This window comes from Anabrus simplex, chromosome 3, assembly GCF_040414725.1.
Source record: "Anabrus simplex isolate iqAnaSimp1 chromosome 3, ASM4041472v1, whole genome shotgun sequence".
Taxonomy (NCBI): Eukaryota; Metazoa; Arthropoda; class Insecta; order Orthoptera; family Tettigoniidae; genus Anabrus; species Anabrus simplex.
The window spans coordinates 203,436,381-203,453,725 of NC_090267.1; the positions used below are offsets into that span (position 1 = coordinate 203,436,381).

The 17,345-nt window shown below is 42.6% G+C and overlaps 2 non-coding genes across 2 annotated transcripts; one reads left to right on the top strand and one right to left on the bottom strand.

Moving 5' to 3' along the window:
• The first annotated feature begins 6,508 nt into the window (after positions 1 to 6,508).
• On the top strand, positions 6,509 to 6,580 carry TRNAQ-CUG (transfer RNA glutamine (anticodon CUG)). The gene has a single exon. It is a non-coding gene; the product is annotated as a tRNA-Gln (tRNA).
• Positions 6,581 to 8,208: 1,628 nt separating this feature from the next.
• Positions 8,209 to 8,280, bottom strand: TRNAQ-UUG (transfer RNA glutamine (anticodon UUG)). Its single transcript has one exon. It is a non-coding gene; the product is annotated as a tRNA-Gln (tRNA).
• Positions 8,281 to 17,345: the final 9,065 nt, after the last annotated feature.

Consider the following 17,345-nt stretch of genomic DNA (forward strand, 5'->3'; position numbering starts at 1 on the left):
AGGGTGCGGATGTACTGGGAGAGTGTTAAAGCTATCAAGACAGAAAATGGTTGAATTAGCAATGTCCATAGCTGGCCGAAACGAAAAAGTAATATATATTTATTATATTGTTATGTATGCATTATACAGGTTGAAGCGAAATTCGCGCATTCGGGCGTCGCAGCGCGACTCCTCACATACCAGCAATAAAGAAATGTCTCTCAGAAAAGTTCGTCCTGCAAGTATATCCGGGAGAAAAAGGACGTTGAAGAGTGGAAATCTGGCAACACTGTAACCACATGTAGGGTAACTACCTCTGTCAGCACGTATTAGTCTTGCTGTACAGTTGGTGCAGTGGATAGAGTTTTGGGTTTGCATGCAGGAGGTCGAGGGGGTCGATCCTGGTTTGAGGCGTATATTCTTTTATTTCGTAAATGTAGTCCAGGTGGTATGGTAACGGGCAGCGAATGCAGCAGGTACTCTAGAAAGCATTTGCACTTACATACTACGATCCTAGAAATGCTCGAACATTCGTTTTCATTGCTCAGCTTTGAAAGACGCCCTTCCACGTCGTGGGCGTGAATTTATTCGCACCACTTCATCTACTAGATGCATTACAACGTGTTAAGCGTTACTAAAATGTAGGATACATGTGAGTCCGCCTCTGTGGTGTAGTGGTTAGCGTGATTAGCTGCCACCCCCAGAGGTCCGGGTTCGATTCCCGGCTCTGCCACGAAATTTGAAAAGTGGTACGAGGGCTGGAACGGTGTCCACTCAGCACTGAGTAGAGGTGGGTTCGATTCCCACCTCAGCCATCCTGGAAGTGGTTTTGCGTGGTTTTCCACTTCTCCTCCAGGCAAATGCCGGGATGGTACCTAACTTAAGGCCACGGCCGCTTCCTTCCCTCTTCCTTGCCTGTCCCATCCAATCTTCCCATCCCTCCACAAGGCCCCTGTTCAGCACAGCAGGTGAGGCCACCTGGGCGAGTTACTGGTCATTCTCCCCAGTTGTATCCCCTGACCCAAAGTCTGAAGCTCCCTTGAGGCGGTAGAAGTGGGATCCCTCGCTGAGTCCGAGGGGAAAACCGACCCTGGAGGGTAAGCAGATTAAGAAGAAGGATAAGAAGAAGAAGGATACATGTGAACTAAGAAACGGTGTCTTACTGTATTACAGTTTGTAATGTCCGATGGAAATTAGCAAATAAATAAGTGCAACTCAACCCAGGATCGAACCTGCTAATCCAAAACTCTATCTACATTTTTTTATTGCTGGCATGTGAGGACTCGCGCTGCGACGCCCGAGTGTGCGAATTTCGCTTCACCCTGTATAATATATTTATTATTATTATTATTATTATTTTAAGTCACTCATACTTTACTCATACTTTGTAGGGACGCCGAGATGTCGGCGTTTTGTCCCGCAAGTGTTCTTATTCCACATTATTTGAGCACCTAGAAATACCACTGGATGGAGCCCAGATTGAATCCATCAAGTTGAGCTCAGAAAGCCAGTGCTTTACCGTTTGAGCCATTTAGCCTGCACAGAAATGTACTACGTTAATTTAAAACTAGTACTTTTTAAAAGCTGATGACTAATGTAACTACCATTGTGACAAATCCACTACACGCTACTGATTTCTTGTTTACTCTATCAAAATTGTGATAGTGTGCATACATACCATGAAGTAAACTGAAACATCAGTCGTGAATCAACGAGAATAGCCTATAGGGATGAACACCTGATGGTCATGTGGCTGACCACTTCAAAGTAACACATGTTGCGGTGCGTGAGCATGACCTCTGTGATACGCGGTGGAAAGCTATCGCACAACAAGCGTGTTTCAAGCCTGTTAACCCTGGTGGTGCCTTTGAGTTGGGATATAAATCTATCCCTTCAGCAGGAAGTGAAATTTCATAGTGCACACCGCATAATCTATATAACTTTCCGTAATGTCTGCTGGTCTGTTTTTCTGTTTGTTTGTATGTATACATGCATGCATGTAGCCTATGTATGTATGTACGTATGTACACGCAATAAGATACAGTGACTAAATATTATTTAATGAAAATCGGTATCTGAAGTAGGGGAATGAGGCACTACAATCTAGGCTATCAATAATTTTATTCGCGCTGAGTGAAATGGCAGTTTAGGGGAAGGCGTAAAATATAATTCTCAAATATGTTATTAATTGCCCTATCGATAAATACTACATAACTAATGTCATATAGAATTAAACACCCGATAATTTACGTCTTACACATTTTTTATTATTTATTTATTTATTTATTTATTTATTTATTTATTTATTTATTTATTTATTTTTTTGCTATTTGCTTTACGTCGCTTCGACACAGATAGGTGTTGTGGCGACGATGGGACAGGAAGGGCATAGGAGTGGGAACGAACCGGCCGTGGCCTTGATTAAGGTACAGCCCCAGCATTTGTCTGGTGTGAAAATGGGAAACCACGGTAAACCATCTTCAGGACTGCCGACAGTGGGGCTCGAACCCACTATCTCCCGAATACTGGATACTGGGCGCACTTAAGCGGCTGCAGCTATCGAGCTCGGTTTACACATTTTTACCGCACCGGCTACGATACCAGAGACATTTCTTTCTTTCTTTCTTTCTTTCTTTCTTTCTTTCTTTCTTTCTTTCTTTCTTTCTTAATCGTCTTACCCTCCAGGGTCGGTTTTTCCTCGGACTCAGCGAGGAATCCCACCACTACCGCCTCACGGGCAGTGTCCGGGAGCTTCAGACTCTGGGTCGGGGATACAACTGGGGAGGATGACCAGTACCTCGCCCAGACGGGCTAACCTTGTGGGGGATGGGAAGATTGGAAGGATAGACAAGGAAGATGGAAGGATGCGGCAGTGGCCTTAAGTTAGGTATCATCCCGGCATTTGCCTGGAGGAGAAGTGGGAAACCACGGAAAACCGCCCCCAGGATGGCTGAGGTAGGAATCGAGCCCACCTCTACTCAGTTGACCTCCCGAGGCTGAGTGGACCCCGTTTCAGCCCTCGCACCACTTTTCAAATTTTGTGGCAGAGCCGGGAATCGAACCCGGACCTTCGGGGATGGCAGCTAATCACACTAACCACTACACCACAGAGGACCTAATAATGTTAATGTCATTACGTACCACGAACTACTTTTACGGTTTTCGGAGAAACCGAAGTGCCGGAATTTAGTCCCACTGGAGTTCTTTTACGTGCCTGAAAACTACCGATACGAGGCCGACGTATTTGAGCACCTGGACTAAACCAGGATCGAACCTGTCAAGTTGGGGTCAGAAGGCCAGCGCCTCAACCGTCTGAGCGACTCAACCCGGCTATCAAGAGGATCGTTATAGACAATGCGTGAGACGTGAGGATGCACAATTTGAATACTGCTGTACCGACGCAGTTATTAACGTGTTGCCGTCATCACCTTCCCTCCCCCTTCCTTGTCTATCCCTTACAATCTTCCCATCTCCCGCAAGGCCCCTATTCAGCACAGCAGATGAGGCCGCCTGGGCGAGGCACTGGTCATCCTCCGCAGTTGTATTCCCCGACCCAGAGTCTGAAGCTCTAGGACATTGCCCTTGAGGCGGTAGAGGTGGGATCCCTCGCTGAGTCCGAGAGAAAAACCGACCCTGGAGGGTAAACAGATGATGAAGAAGAAGAAGAAGAATACAAAGCTCTGAGAACTCTGCAATGAACAACTGGTTAGTAAAAAGGAAGTACGGAAACAACGCTTTAAACTTCCTCTTCTTCTTCTTCTTCTTCTTCTTAATATGTTTACCGTCTAGGGTCGGCTTTTCCCTCAGACTCAGCGAGGGATCCCACCTCTACCGTCTCAAGGGCAGTGTTCTGGAGTTTCAGACTTTGGGTCGGGGGATAAAACTGGGGAGAATGACCAGTACCTCGCCCAGGCGGCCTCATCTGCTATGCTGAACAGAGGCCTTGTGGAGGGGTGAGAAGATTGGATGGGAAAGGCAAGGAAGAGGGAAGGAAGCGGCGTGGCCTTACGTTAGGTACCACCCCGGCATTTGCCTGGAGGAGAAGTGGGAAACCATGGAAAACCACTTCCAGGATGACTGAGGTGGGAATCAAACCCACCTCTACTCAGTTGACCTCCCGAGGCTGAGTGGACCCCGTTCCAGCCCTCGTACCACTTTTCAAATTTCGTGGCAGAGCCGGGAATCGAACTCGGATCTCGGGGGGGGGGGGCAGCTAATCACGCTATCCACTACACCACAGAGGCGGACACGCTTTAAACTACCACAGTATTTATTTCACGAAATTGAATTACTGTCGGAGTATCAATTCTTGATGACTGTAAGAATACCGTCACACATTCAAATATATGACAAAGTATGAAGTTTAAAATTCCATGTCCAACCGACATTTGAACTCGGAGCGCTGGATTCAGAGTCCAAGAGTGCTAACCATTATTACACCATGGGACCTTGTGTTAAACTGAGTTCAAGCATTGCCTTCACGTAGTTACTCACTGCGGTTCTTTGGCACTGAGAAAATAGTCCGGGAAGTTCATTCCATTTTCTTTGATAATGACTCACCGTTCCTTCCAGAAAGTATGAAACCGGCTGAGTCGTCTGTAACGAAAAAATTAATAACTCATCTTGGAAAACGAGAACATTACGTGGTATATTACATGACCCTCCAACAAGCTTTGAACCATGGACTGCAACAAAAGAAGGTACATCGAGCGCTGAAATTTCTACAGTCTCGCTGGTTGAAATGTTACGTAGAATTTAATAACGATCTCAGAAAACAAGCTAAGAACGACTTCGAGAAGGACCTCTATAAACTTTTTAATAATGCAATGTTCGGAAAAACCATGGAAAACATTCGCAAACGGATAAATGTACGTCTTGTAACAGATAGCATGGTAGTAGAAAAACTCGTAGCAAAACCTACCTTCATCGACAGAACGTGTTTCAGTCCCATAATAGGGAAGTAGAACGTCGTAGTGATGGGAATACATAAGCGTTTTGGAAATGTCTAGTACGCTCATGCCAATATAGATAGGTTTGTTGAAGACTAGTTTCCGCTTCGCCATATGAATAGCCGCCAGGGGGTGTAGTGGTTAATATGATTAGCTGCCACCCCCGGAGGCCCGGACTCGTTTCCCGGCTCTGCCACGATACGAAGACTACTGGGACGGGGTCCTCTCAGCCTCGGAAAGTGAAATGAGTAGAAGGGGGTTTGATTCCCTCCTCAGCCATCTTCGAAGTGGTTTTCCCGTGGTTTACCACTTCTTATCCAGGCGAATGCCGGGATGGTATACAATTTAAGCCACAGCCGATTCCTTCCCTCTTCCTTGCCCATCCCGTCCAATCTTCCCATCCCCCACAAGCCCCTGTTCAGCATAACAGGTGAAGCCGCCTGGGGGATGTACTGGCCCTCTTACCGAGTTGTACCCCCGACCAAATATCTCACGCTCCAGGACACTCCCGTTGAGGTGGTAGAGGTGGGATCCTTCACTGAGTTGGGAGGAATAATCAACCCTGGAAGGTAAATGGATTAAATAAATGAAATAAAAGAAGTTGTGGCTGAGCTAAAGACTTTTGTACGATATCAGCTAAGTTAATGGATCAGAAAATCCTGATCTACATAGAACGGATATTGAAGTGGTTTCAGGTTAACGTATAACTTACATGTATATCAGCTTTGACGATAATTTATTTACCGAGTACTCTAGGTTTCGGTTTGACAGCGGCTAGTTTTGTCTACTCTTGCTGCTCTTCGGGAAGCGGAGGGCCTGGTCGCCAACGTCGGCTGTCCTGAGAATGGTTTTCCGTGGCTTCCCATTTTACTACAAGAAGGCAAATGCCGAGACAGATTCTTGTATAGACCACTGCCATACCCGCGCACCTTCTCGGCAACTCAACCACCTCTACAAATCTGTATGGCCTGAGAGAGGGCGTTAAACTCTAAGACGTCCGCCGTACTCGTTCAGGGTACGGAATAAATGCTTGCTAAGTCTAAATACCGTCTCTCCACTGCTACCTCATACATAATATGACAAGAAAATTAGAAAGTCTTAATGCCTAAAACGATACAAGTAAATTAAAAAGAAACATTAATATTTTAGTCCACGTCGGTGGTGTTGGGATTAGTATGATTAGCTGCCACCTCCGGAGAGCCGGGTTGGATTTCTGGCGGGATCGAGGTCCACTCATCCTCGGGAGGTCAACTGGGTAATGGTGGGGGGTGGGGGTCGATTCCGTCCACATCCATCCTTGAAGAGGTTTGCGGTAGTTTCCCACTTTTCCTCCAGGTAAATGCCGGGATGGTACGGTACCTAACTTACGGTCACGGCTGCTTCCTCTTCCTTGTCTATCCCTTCTAATCGTCCCATCCACACTCCCCCTCACAAGACGCCTGTTCACCATAGTAGATGTTTATAATTTTCACAAAGAATATCAAATAAAATGGAATGAACTTCCCAGACTATTTTCTCAGTGCCAAAGAACCGCAGTGAGTACGTACGTGAAGTGAATGCTTGAACACAACCTCACGCAAGGTCCCATGGTGTAATGGTTAGCACTCTGGACTCTGAATCCAGCGATCCGAGTTCAAATCTCGGTGGGACCTGAAATTTTAAACTTGATACATTGTCATATATTTGAATGTGTGACGGTATTCTAACAGTCATCAAGAATAATACTCCGAATGTACTTCAATTTCGTGAAATAAATACCGCGGTAGTACTCCGTACTTCCTTTCTTTAACCAGTTGTTTATTGCAGAGTTCTCAGAGCTTTGTGTATTTCTTCTTCTTTATCAGTTTACCCTCCAGGGTCGGTTTCGGTTTCTCTGTCGGAGTCAGCGAGGGACCTCACCTCTACCGCCTCAAGGGCAGTGTCCTGGAGCTTCAGACTCTGGGTCAGGGGATACAACTGCGGAAGATGACCGGTACCTCACCCAGCCGGCCTCACCTGCTGTGCTGAACAGGGGCCTTGCGGGGGATGGAAAGATTGTAAGGGATAGACAAGGAAGAGGGAAGGAAGTGGCCGTGGCCTTAAGTTAGGTACCATCCCGGCATCTGCCTGGAGAAGAAGTGGGAAACCACGGAAAACCACTTCCATGATGGCTGAGGTGGGAATCGTACCCACCTCTACTCAGTTGACCTCCCGAGGCTGAGTGGACCCCGTTCCAGCCCTTGTACCACTTTTCAACTTTCGTGGCAGGGCCGGGAATCAAACCCGGGCTTCCAGGGGTGGCAGCTAATCACACTAACCACTACACTACAAAGGCGGACGCTTTGAGTATTTCTTTCTCTCTTTCTTAATCTGCTTACCCTCCAGGGTTGGTTTTTCCCTCGGACTCAGCGAGGGATCCCACCTCCACCGCCTCAAGGGCAGTGTCCTGGAGCGTGAGACATTGGGTCGGGGGATACAACTGGGGAGGATGACTAGTACCTCGCCCAGGCGGCCTCACCTGCTATGCTGAACAGGGGCCTTGCGGGGGGATGGGAATATTGGAAGAGATAGACAAGGAAGAGGGAAGGAAACGGCCGTTGCCTTAAGTTCGGTACCATCCCGGCATTTGCCTGGAGGAGAAGTGGGAAACCACGGAAAACCACTTCCAGGATAGCTGAGGTGGGAATTGAATCCACCTCTACTCAGTTGACCTCCCGAGGCTGAGTGGGTACCGTTCCAGCCCTCGTACCACTTTTCAAATTTCGTGGCAGAGCCGGGAATCGAATCCGGGCCTCCGGGGGGTGGCAGCTAATCTCAGTAACCACTACACCATAGAGGCGGACCGCTTTGTGTATTTACTAGACAAAATATCTCGAGAGCTGTTTCTCTAGTAAATATAACCTATAATTTTAGGTTAAAATTCCTATAGGAACTCTGATACTCTAGGCAAATATTGCCTTTTGTAACCATCCCAAATGTCCTATCAAAATGGTAGGCAGGTTGGCATGATTGCCCCAAAACAACAGTACTACCGTCCGTCGAAACATCAACGCTTGCCGCTTCGAGAGTGAAAAGAATCCGTATATAATGCATACTATATTGGAATGCTTTGAAACCTTGAAAGGGGTATTGTAGCACACGGTAGATTTTTCTATTGGAAACAACCATGAATTCTTGTTAAATAAAAAAACTAATAAAGCACATAAGTGATTCTTCGTGGCGTAATCGGACCTTAAGAATGTGATCAATACAGTAATAACATACACCTCATGCTTCAACTCAGGAGTTAAAATGCGCAACCAGGTCCCACCGAGATTTGAACTCGGATCGCTGGATTCAAAGTCCAGAGTGCTAACCATTACACCATGGGACCACAAGACAAGATCACACAGAAAGAGCACTTCAGCACTATTCAGTGAGTCGTACAGTAGCTTTCTTACTGTGACGCTATGAATGGGAAACAAGGTCACAGAGAAACTGGTTCCATATAAGAGATAAACTGGGTGGGGAGGTCCAAGTTCAAGAGCAGCTTTCTTCTCTTGCTAATCTCACACGCAATAAGTGTACCTACCGTACACGTGTCAATCAGACGCATTCTTGGAAGTGTGATGTCCTGAAAATAGCGCATTTTACGGACCGTACGTGCCGATCAAACGCATTCCTATGTGTGTATGAAATTTTAAAATGTGTGAATCTGACTCCTAAGACACTTTATCCAGGCTTTGGACTGGCTAAATGGCAAAAATACATTTTAATAATGTTATTTGCTTTACGTCCCACTAACTACTTTTACGGTTTTCGGAGACGGCGAGGTGCCGGAATTTAGTCCCGCAGCAGTTATTTTACGTGCAAGTAAATATACCGACACGAGGCTGACGTATTTGAGCGCCTTGAAATACCACCGGATGGAGCCAGGATCGAACCTGCTATGTTGGGGTAAGAAGGCAGGCGCCTCACCAGCCTGAGCTACTCAACCCGGCTAAAAAATACATTTTTGTCACTTAGAAGAGTTTAAAATGAACGTATAAGCATCATCAATAGTTTTCGAACTGCTTTTAACTGTTTGTTTCAGTCATTTATTTATTTATTTATTTATTTATTTATTTATTTATTTATTTATTTATTTATTTATTTATTTATTTATTTATTTATTTCATGTAGGCTGCTTTCCTTCGTTTCCCTTCCATATTCAAATCTGCCCTCATGAGCGCATTCTTTATTCATACATTCGACGGCGTCCTTAATTTTAGGGTCCTAAGCATGTTACTGGTTTTGTTGCACCATGCTTCAACAGTGTTCGTGGTTCTATGGTCCCTCTGTCGTAGCTCCAAAGATGGACTGCGACATAATTGTTTTCCAGCCATCTCTCCACAAAATAAAATTAAAAAATAACTCAGAAAGCTTTGCGGTGTCAGGTACTTGGAAATGTATTTTTCAAGCCAGCTTCAGATACATCTACTGCACAAGACGAAGGAAAGCCAAAGTGGCACACATTCGAATGTGAAGGCTCATGTCTTCATTTTCCCTGTATTAACGGGTAAATCCCATAAACGTTCACTTTTCTACAGAGACACTTCCTCATGTAGAAGTGACAAGCATACACTTCAAATGATGGAAATACATCTTCAGGTGTAAAAATTACTGCTGACTCAAGGTCATCAGTCTCATTTCTTGAATTCCATTCTGGAATAGTCCCAAATACGTGGCGGAAGAGTCGGACATACGTCTCTCTTCTTTTGTTCTGTAGGAGAACAAAAGCCACTGGGTCGATGTTTGTTTCACTCTTTGAACTTCGAAATTCCGCAGGATGTAACAATACGTAATTCCTTTATTTCTTCGGTTTTACACGGAAATAGTTCTCTACACGAAAATAGCTCGTGGTGAATTTTTGTTCTATACCTGCTTCCGATACAGTGAAAAATAAGAGAAAAATCAGTGGTAGTCATATGAAGTTTAAATCCACGAATCGGTAACTAGCGGTATAGAACAGAGGTGCCGAGCTGGGCACCTGTTGAGGCTAGCCCAGTGCGGCCGGGCTGCCGTGACGTAAATTCGGACAGCTTACATAGCAAGCCTACGTCACAGTGAAGCGAGAGAGCGAACGCACTTTACAGGGAAGGGAACAGTGGCATTCGATTGTCAGCCAAATATTGAATAGGTTACAGTATTTAAGAAATAAAATGTTATAATCACAAGAAAACCGACCTTTCCATGATATTCCGGATTGATTTATCTGCGCTCGATATAAACACTAGGGTTTATTTTCTTATATTTATACATTCAAAGAAAACTAACACGCTGAACCCTTGAACTTACCGTTCCATCGTTGGTCGTCTGCCACAGCCGCTGCAATAGAGCAATATCGAACTCTTAGACCTTGGGGTCGTAGCAGATTCATTTCTGTCACTAAATTTGACCAAACGATGGGGTTCAGAAGAGAGCCTAACTACTTTAAATGAGGAGCAAAAATGTGCTTACTAAATTTTATTCAACTATCAATGCAAAAATATGTTAATAAAAATCATCCATCAAATCATTTAATTATTTATAATATTTAAACGCAGTCACATTGCAATGCGTGAATGTTGTCTTTTTATTATTGTTTAAGAATGTTTCAGAGGAAAGTAAAAATGTCATGAAATTCGTGAACAGCAAAACTAGAAACGAAAATAAAACCTGAAAATCGGGCACCATTGATCCAAACGATAACTGAGAATCAATCCGCACGATCCGTGAAAAATCTGACCTTCAACAAGTAGAATTCCAGATTTACATTTAACTAAGGTTATCCACCAGTCTCATACCCTATCGGATATTGGAACACCCGCCGAATGGACTCTTAATCGAATCAAATTGACTATCAGTTGCTTTGGATAGGTTGCGAAATATTACTAGAAAGCATGGTATTTACTACAAGTTAACAGCAATAGTCGCAATTAAAAATAAAATTTCACCATACATTGTCAACTCGTGACACCCCTAAGTTATGGAATAATCCCGAAGCTGAAATATGCATCACCCCAAACAGTTTTTCAGAAGGAACCAACAACAACTCGATCCGAGAGGATCTTACGTACGTAGTTCTGAATGAACAAAACTGTGAAATGCAGGCGAACACTTATTCATTATGCATTTAGAAGAAATGCTAAATACTGAAGTTAAAGAAAAGTGATAAGTCACTTGAAAATATTCTTATAAAACCAACTTTCAGGTTAAAAACGGCTATGTTAAGTTTAATAAATTTACAAATCCACACGACAAACAAAATCGAAGTATATCTTTCCATTGTCATCTATGACTACCATTACAAATCTGTCTACATATGTTTGTCCCACTAAACCAAACTACAAGGAATTGATAGACCAATGCCTCACCTAATGTAAAGTGAAAGAACGAAAATTGAAAATAAAATGCATTAACATCTGACGAATCGTAACCGCATCCGTAGCGCAAGTCCTACATAAATCAGCTAAGTGTCAACACACGGCACTAGCAGTGGATATCGGACATCTGAACGATAAATTATTCAGTCGAGAAATAAATATACTAAAGTTCATTGAACCTGAACGTATGTGGAAAACAGCAGTAATCAATCTCCATCAGCTAAGTATCCACGCTGAGCATCCTTCACATTTATGCCACCATTGGTTCCATGCTATTATGCAAACACCTTTTGGCTAGTAAGGATTATGCCGGAACATGGCCTCAATAATTTGCTAACACTCTTCGCATTTGCATTCACTACTGCAGACACTAACATCGTTCAAGTCAATTCGCAAAACACCTAACTTAAGACATGACTATATACAGACGACACCCTAATCCTGTCGTCGAGCCTACGTAGTGTCTACACAGCCTAACAATAAATTCTATAACACACGCAGCATCCTAAATCCGTCGTTGAGCAGAAACTGGGACGTCTACTCACCATGTATTCATATGATAAGCGCAACATCCTAAATCTATCGTTGAGCGGAAACTGGGATGTCTACACATCCTCTACAATGTCAAGCGAAATCGAAACTTCAAACACAGTCGCTGATATTTAACTTTAAACCTAGTTAAAACTCTAACACATTGAAATGAAACTTGCCACAGAATGAACTCAAGTCTGGCAATATAACTATGTCCATTCCTTGCAATAAAACGTGAAATTTAAATTAACAGCGCGCGGCTACTTTAATCTCTGACTAAACACAATCTCAACACACGCAGTGAAGTTCGGCAAAATGAAAATAAATTCAAAACTTGTCTAACTTTACGTGAATATTGCCAAAACAGTAATCACCACCATCACGACCACAGCGTAATTCAAGCATGAGATTTCCAAACGGCCTACCATTATCAACGTTCCAAATATTTCTATCCATGAACTATCCAGTGAAGCAATTTTCCATCGGTCTACACAAACCAGACTATAAACCTAATAACGTCCAATATTCTATCCCACAATGCTTCCAATTAAATGATTGTTTTGTCTCGTAAAAATATACGGAATGGAATTTTGTTACAATACTTAAATAACACCTCGACCGTGTTTCAGAATGCAGTTTGTTCCTAAGGTCACTTATCATAAAATGCACTACGCTGATTTTACATAGAATCGTCATTTGGACTTTTCTACAGAAAATGTTAATCATGGGAGATTCTCGACTTGAAATCATAATAGGCGTTACAACGCGCTCACTTAGATTATGACCACATATTAAATCAGTCAGCTGTTCCAGATTGCTAACAGGACATCGTATACAGCTTGCCTCAGAAATATCACATTTTTAACACACAGCCAGTCTCAAAAATTCTTCTCCATCGACAAATATAGCCTATCATCATGGCGGCGTTCATACTCATAAAATACAGGCTTCCTATGCCTTCAACGTCTTCCTAACTATTCTCATAACATTTCATTTCCAACACAATCCATTTCTTCCTGTCCAAACTTTTCAAGCACACATATTCCCATGATGAACAACATTATAAGAATCTTTTAACTTACTTCGTTACATCTTTCCGACCTCAAGGACAAAATATTACAACATTTAAGCTTTCCAAAAATAAATCTTAACTTTATCAGACTTCACTGGATTTCGGAAAAATCGCAAATCTCACTCGACATTACTGTTAAATACAGGTTTTAACATAGAAAATGTTATCCTGATGTATTTATTATTATTATTAATATTATTATTATTATTATTATTATTATTATTATTATTATTATTTCAATTATTTTTATCTGAACTTATATGGTATTTGAATTTATCATGTTCACCACGACTATATTATCGTTATAATATTCATAACTTTTATCAGCTTCATTGTTATTTAGCCCAATATTTAAACTTCGCGTTTTACAGTTTCTTAACGCGATTTTTACCGCACTGAAGAGTTTCGCACGCCGACAAGAACAATAGACACTTTGCCTGAATATTATTAAATACCCATTCGACACACACATTGGAAAATTTTAGTGGGACAAACAAATTACAATCTAACTACAACATTAATAAGAAGTTGACAGACCTGTTATTGGAGTCATCCTGGAGTCCTAGTTACATGCTAGCCAGCTTGTCTTAGATTCAGCCACACATGTCTGGAGAATACATTATCTTCTTATAAATTACTTACAATTACACAGATTTTACAGTCGCTCTTAATTAAAGAAAACACAAATGACGCACTGTTCTCGCTCGTTATCACGCGAACGTATTTCCTGTCTGCTGGACTGCAACGAACTGTTGGCGAGGGCTATTTTTCTCACACCCCGGTTATGCCAGGTGTTCAAGAGATATCAGACTCGAACCTGTCTCTGGCTAGGCCCCAAACTCCCTTCATTGATTTACAACATACAATAGTAAAAAATGAAAGCCAGCTACGTATTTTAGTGAAAAATATCTATGCCTTCACGGTTTTTATTTGCGGAAATTCAAGAATTTTATCTCAAATCAACTAAATATTCTAACTCGAATCACCTACATGAGTATATATCACAAATTATTCTGAGGAAATAATTACCGAACTTCTTCTTGGAGACAAGCAGCGCGGATTCCTCCACCCGAATTTTCAGAGAGAGTGTGTGAATGTTCATGGGGGAGGAGTCTACTTATAAGCTCCGAGATGACGCTACCCCGGTCATGAAGTCTCGTGGTGCAATCCTATAATTCCATAACCGCTGGACCAATCTTCCTGAAATTCACTCCAAAAATTCAACCGTAATTCCAATTCACGGGCGTAATTAATTAATTTCATGCATGCAACTTCGCGGGCCTTTTTAGGGTTTGACCTTGGCACATATTGTTAATCTGCCGATACAGACGCCAACTTCTCTCCAGGCTGGTCAAAACACGAGTACAAACTGCAATGGACATAAATAACTTATTTCTTATAACGTAAATTGAAAATGACGTGGATTCCTTCCCTCTTTCTTTCATTATTTACTGCCTCCATTTCAAACTCTTGTATCGCCGCAGTAATCGAGAATGACTGGGAAAACTTTGCCCAACCTTCAGGGCTTGTGACGTAACCACAACATCATTGTGGCGGAAAAGCAAGCGCTCATCGCTTACCAGCCCGCCCACTTACAGTGCCGGTCACTCGCGGAACGAAATGCTCTGCGTGAGTACCTCTGCTCTAAACTGTGAAGAGAGTTGCTATGGAGACCGTTCCGGAAACCGTTTTAAAGGCTTTGCATATCTGCCAGTGTGTTTTGAACATTAACCGATACTTGGCTGTCTTTTATACCATATCGGAAGGAACAGATCAAATCAAGATCAGCGATAATGCGAACAATGTGAAAATGCAAAGTGCCACAGAGAGCAAAGACAAGTCGGTGACAGGGGTGTGCATGCCTAACTATGATACTCCGAATCTGAGGAAACAAGGGTGGTCAGAAATGAAATCATGCACATGCTAAGTGATTTTTCCCGTCAACAACGGGTACAACAGGTAGGCTATATATATAAAAGCAAGTCGGTCTGGAGCGATCTATAAAGGAATAAATATGAAAATAGACGTGAATTAATGAGGCACTTCCAGAAATTTCAGAAATTTGAAACTTGGTACCAAAGAAGCTAATGACCCCAGAATCCCTAGAAAAATCGAAAATTCTCAGAATTCTCTGAAGAGGGCAAGCTGGGGGGCCTTCAAATTTTGGGCTCAGCATAAGAATGCAGTCGTATAATTTATCCAAAGCGACAACCTATAGGTTTCGTGGGCTTAAAAAATTCGTGAATTTCCTCATTTTTATCCCCCTTTCCACAAATGAAGATGGCGACACATTCTCCCAGACGAGCTAGAAAATTGTAATTTGGTGAAATAGCTTTTAGCCTTAACCGATAGAAAAATTCCAAGATACCTTTTACCCCCCAAAAATCGAAATATGGAGGTCATTTTAATGATTGTGCAGACATTCCTTTTGAGCTATTTGTTGGCTAAACGGTAAGTCGTATCACAATACGGATGACACAATCTCGGTTCAATTTGGAATGATGTACAATTTTGGTCCTATGACTTTTTGTCGTATCTCTCTATCTTATACGTTAGATTTGGCTGTATTTTTGGATTGTTCGTAAATTTGGTGATTTTGACATGTATATTTCATTGTTTGACATAGTTATGGGGAAGATAGGGTCATCAAGTTTGGTACACACATTGATACGATAGAAGACCATATGTGAACTAAATTTCATGATTCTAGCTTATACATAAGTATGCAAAAACAAGGTAAAGTGCTAAAATATACCCAAATTTCACCCTATTCAAATTATCGAACTCAATCTAACCCACAAATATGGGAGGTACGAGAAAATGTGTTTGAACCAAACATGTAGAAGGAGAAAAGGGGCGTCTGATGGCGTAAACCATTTGTTGATGCAATGTACCGTGTAGGAGCAGTAAATCTGTAAATTAATGTCTGCTATATTGTAAGTGTGCATATATCTTCATATATCGATCTATATTCATCGAAGTCGATTTGTAGCGATCTAGAAAGGGTGTGTCTGTCATTTTTAATTAATACTTTTCAAACTGATAGTGACTGTCAGCAGGAGAGCGTCTTCTGTTTTAATCAATTCTTCCCACATCTGCTTTGACTGGCAGTAGGAATGTGGTCCTTCTCCAACTCCCGTGTAACTGGCATTAGTAAGGAGGGCCTTCCATTTTAGTGAAGAGTTCCCTTCTCGGTTTGACTAGCAGAAGGCAATGGAGCATGCAATTTTGTTCAAATATCTCCTACCCGATTCTGTTTGGCAGTAGGCAAGGGTGCCCCCCCCCCCAATTATGAACAAGTTTACCTATTTAAAATGTGACTGGTATTAGGCAAAATGGCCAGCTATTATAATCAAAACTCACAAACTCGAGTGTGACAGGCAGTAAGTTGACTGGCATTAGGAAAAAGGGCCTGTCATTATAATGATAACAGCATAACTCAATTTTGCCTGGTAGTCGTGAAGGTGCCTGCCATTATAATGATACCTCCTCAACTGGAATGTGTCTGGAAGTAGGAAAGGTGGCCTGCCATTTTAACGAAAACTCCCCAAATCGATTTTTACCGGCAGTAGGCAAGGCGGACTTGCCGACTGAAATTCATGAACGACTTCTGAAGTTTTGTTATAATGGCAGGCCTGCCGTTATCATCACAGCTCCACAACTCGCACCTTACACGGGAAAGAACGTACGGGAACCTCCCCACGGCGTTTCTTCGATAACGTTAAGTGACACGCAATTTAATAAAATCTCAATTACCGCGTGTAAAGTAATTTACGCAGAAATCCGTGTGAGATGTAGAAAACCATAGCGAAGCATGGGTACATTTGCTAGTTAAAAATAAAGGAATGTTCAGGATACGTCTAAGCTCAGTTAGGCACGTTAGCTAATCACAGCACTGCTAATGTCAGCTTAGTTACCAACACCGAGCCTCATACAATTCATCTCATTAGTTTTTGATAAGGTAGATCATGGGAGGCTATTGACGGAAATGAGGGCTCTTAGACTATACAATAGAGTGATTGAATGGATGTCGACATTTTTAGAAAATAGAATTCAGAAACTTAGAGTAGGTGAAGTATTATCAGATCCTGTGATGAGGGGGCATCCGTAAGGCATATACAAGGTGGTCGGAAATAACGTGAACTGGGTATATCAGCGTTAGAGGGTTGGTCATGCTGATATATTATTTGAAATAAATCATTCGATATCTCACACCGCTGTCATTTCATCAGCTGCTGAAGTTAGCCAATCAGATCGCTTCGCGGGCGAATTCGCTAAGGCCGCTGTTAGCCGTGGGCGACTAGTGGCGCAACTAGTTGCGCTACTAGTTGCCAGTGGATTTAAGTACCGGGCGATCAGTGGCGCAACTTGTGAATACTTGCTCGGTTCATACCGGGGAATAGTCAGTTGAGAGAATGGCGTCCTACGAAGAACATCTTCTTCTTGCTTTTT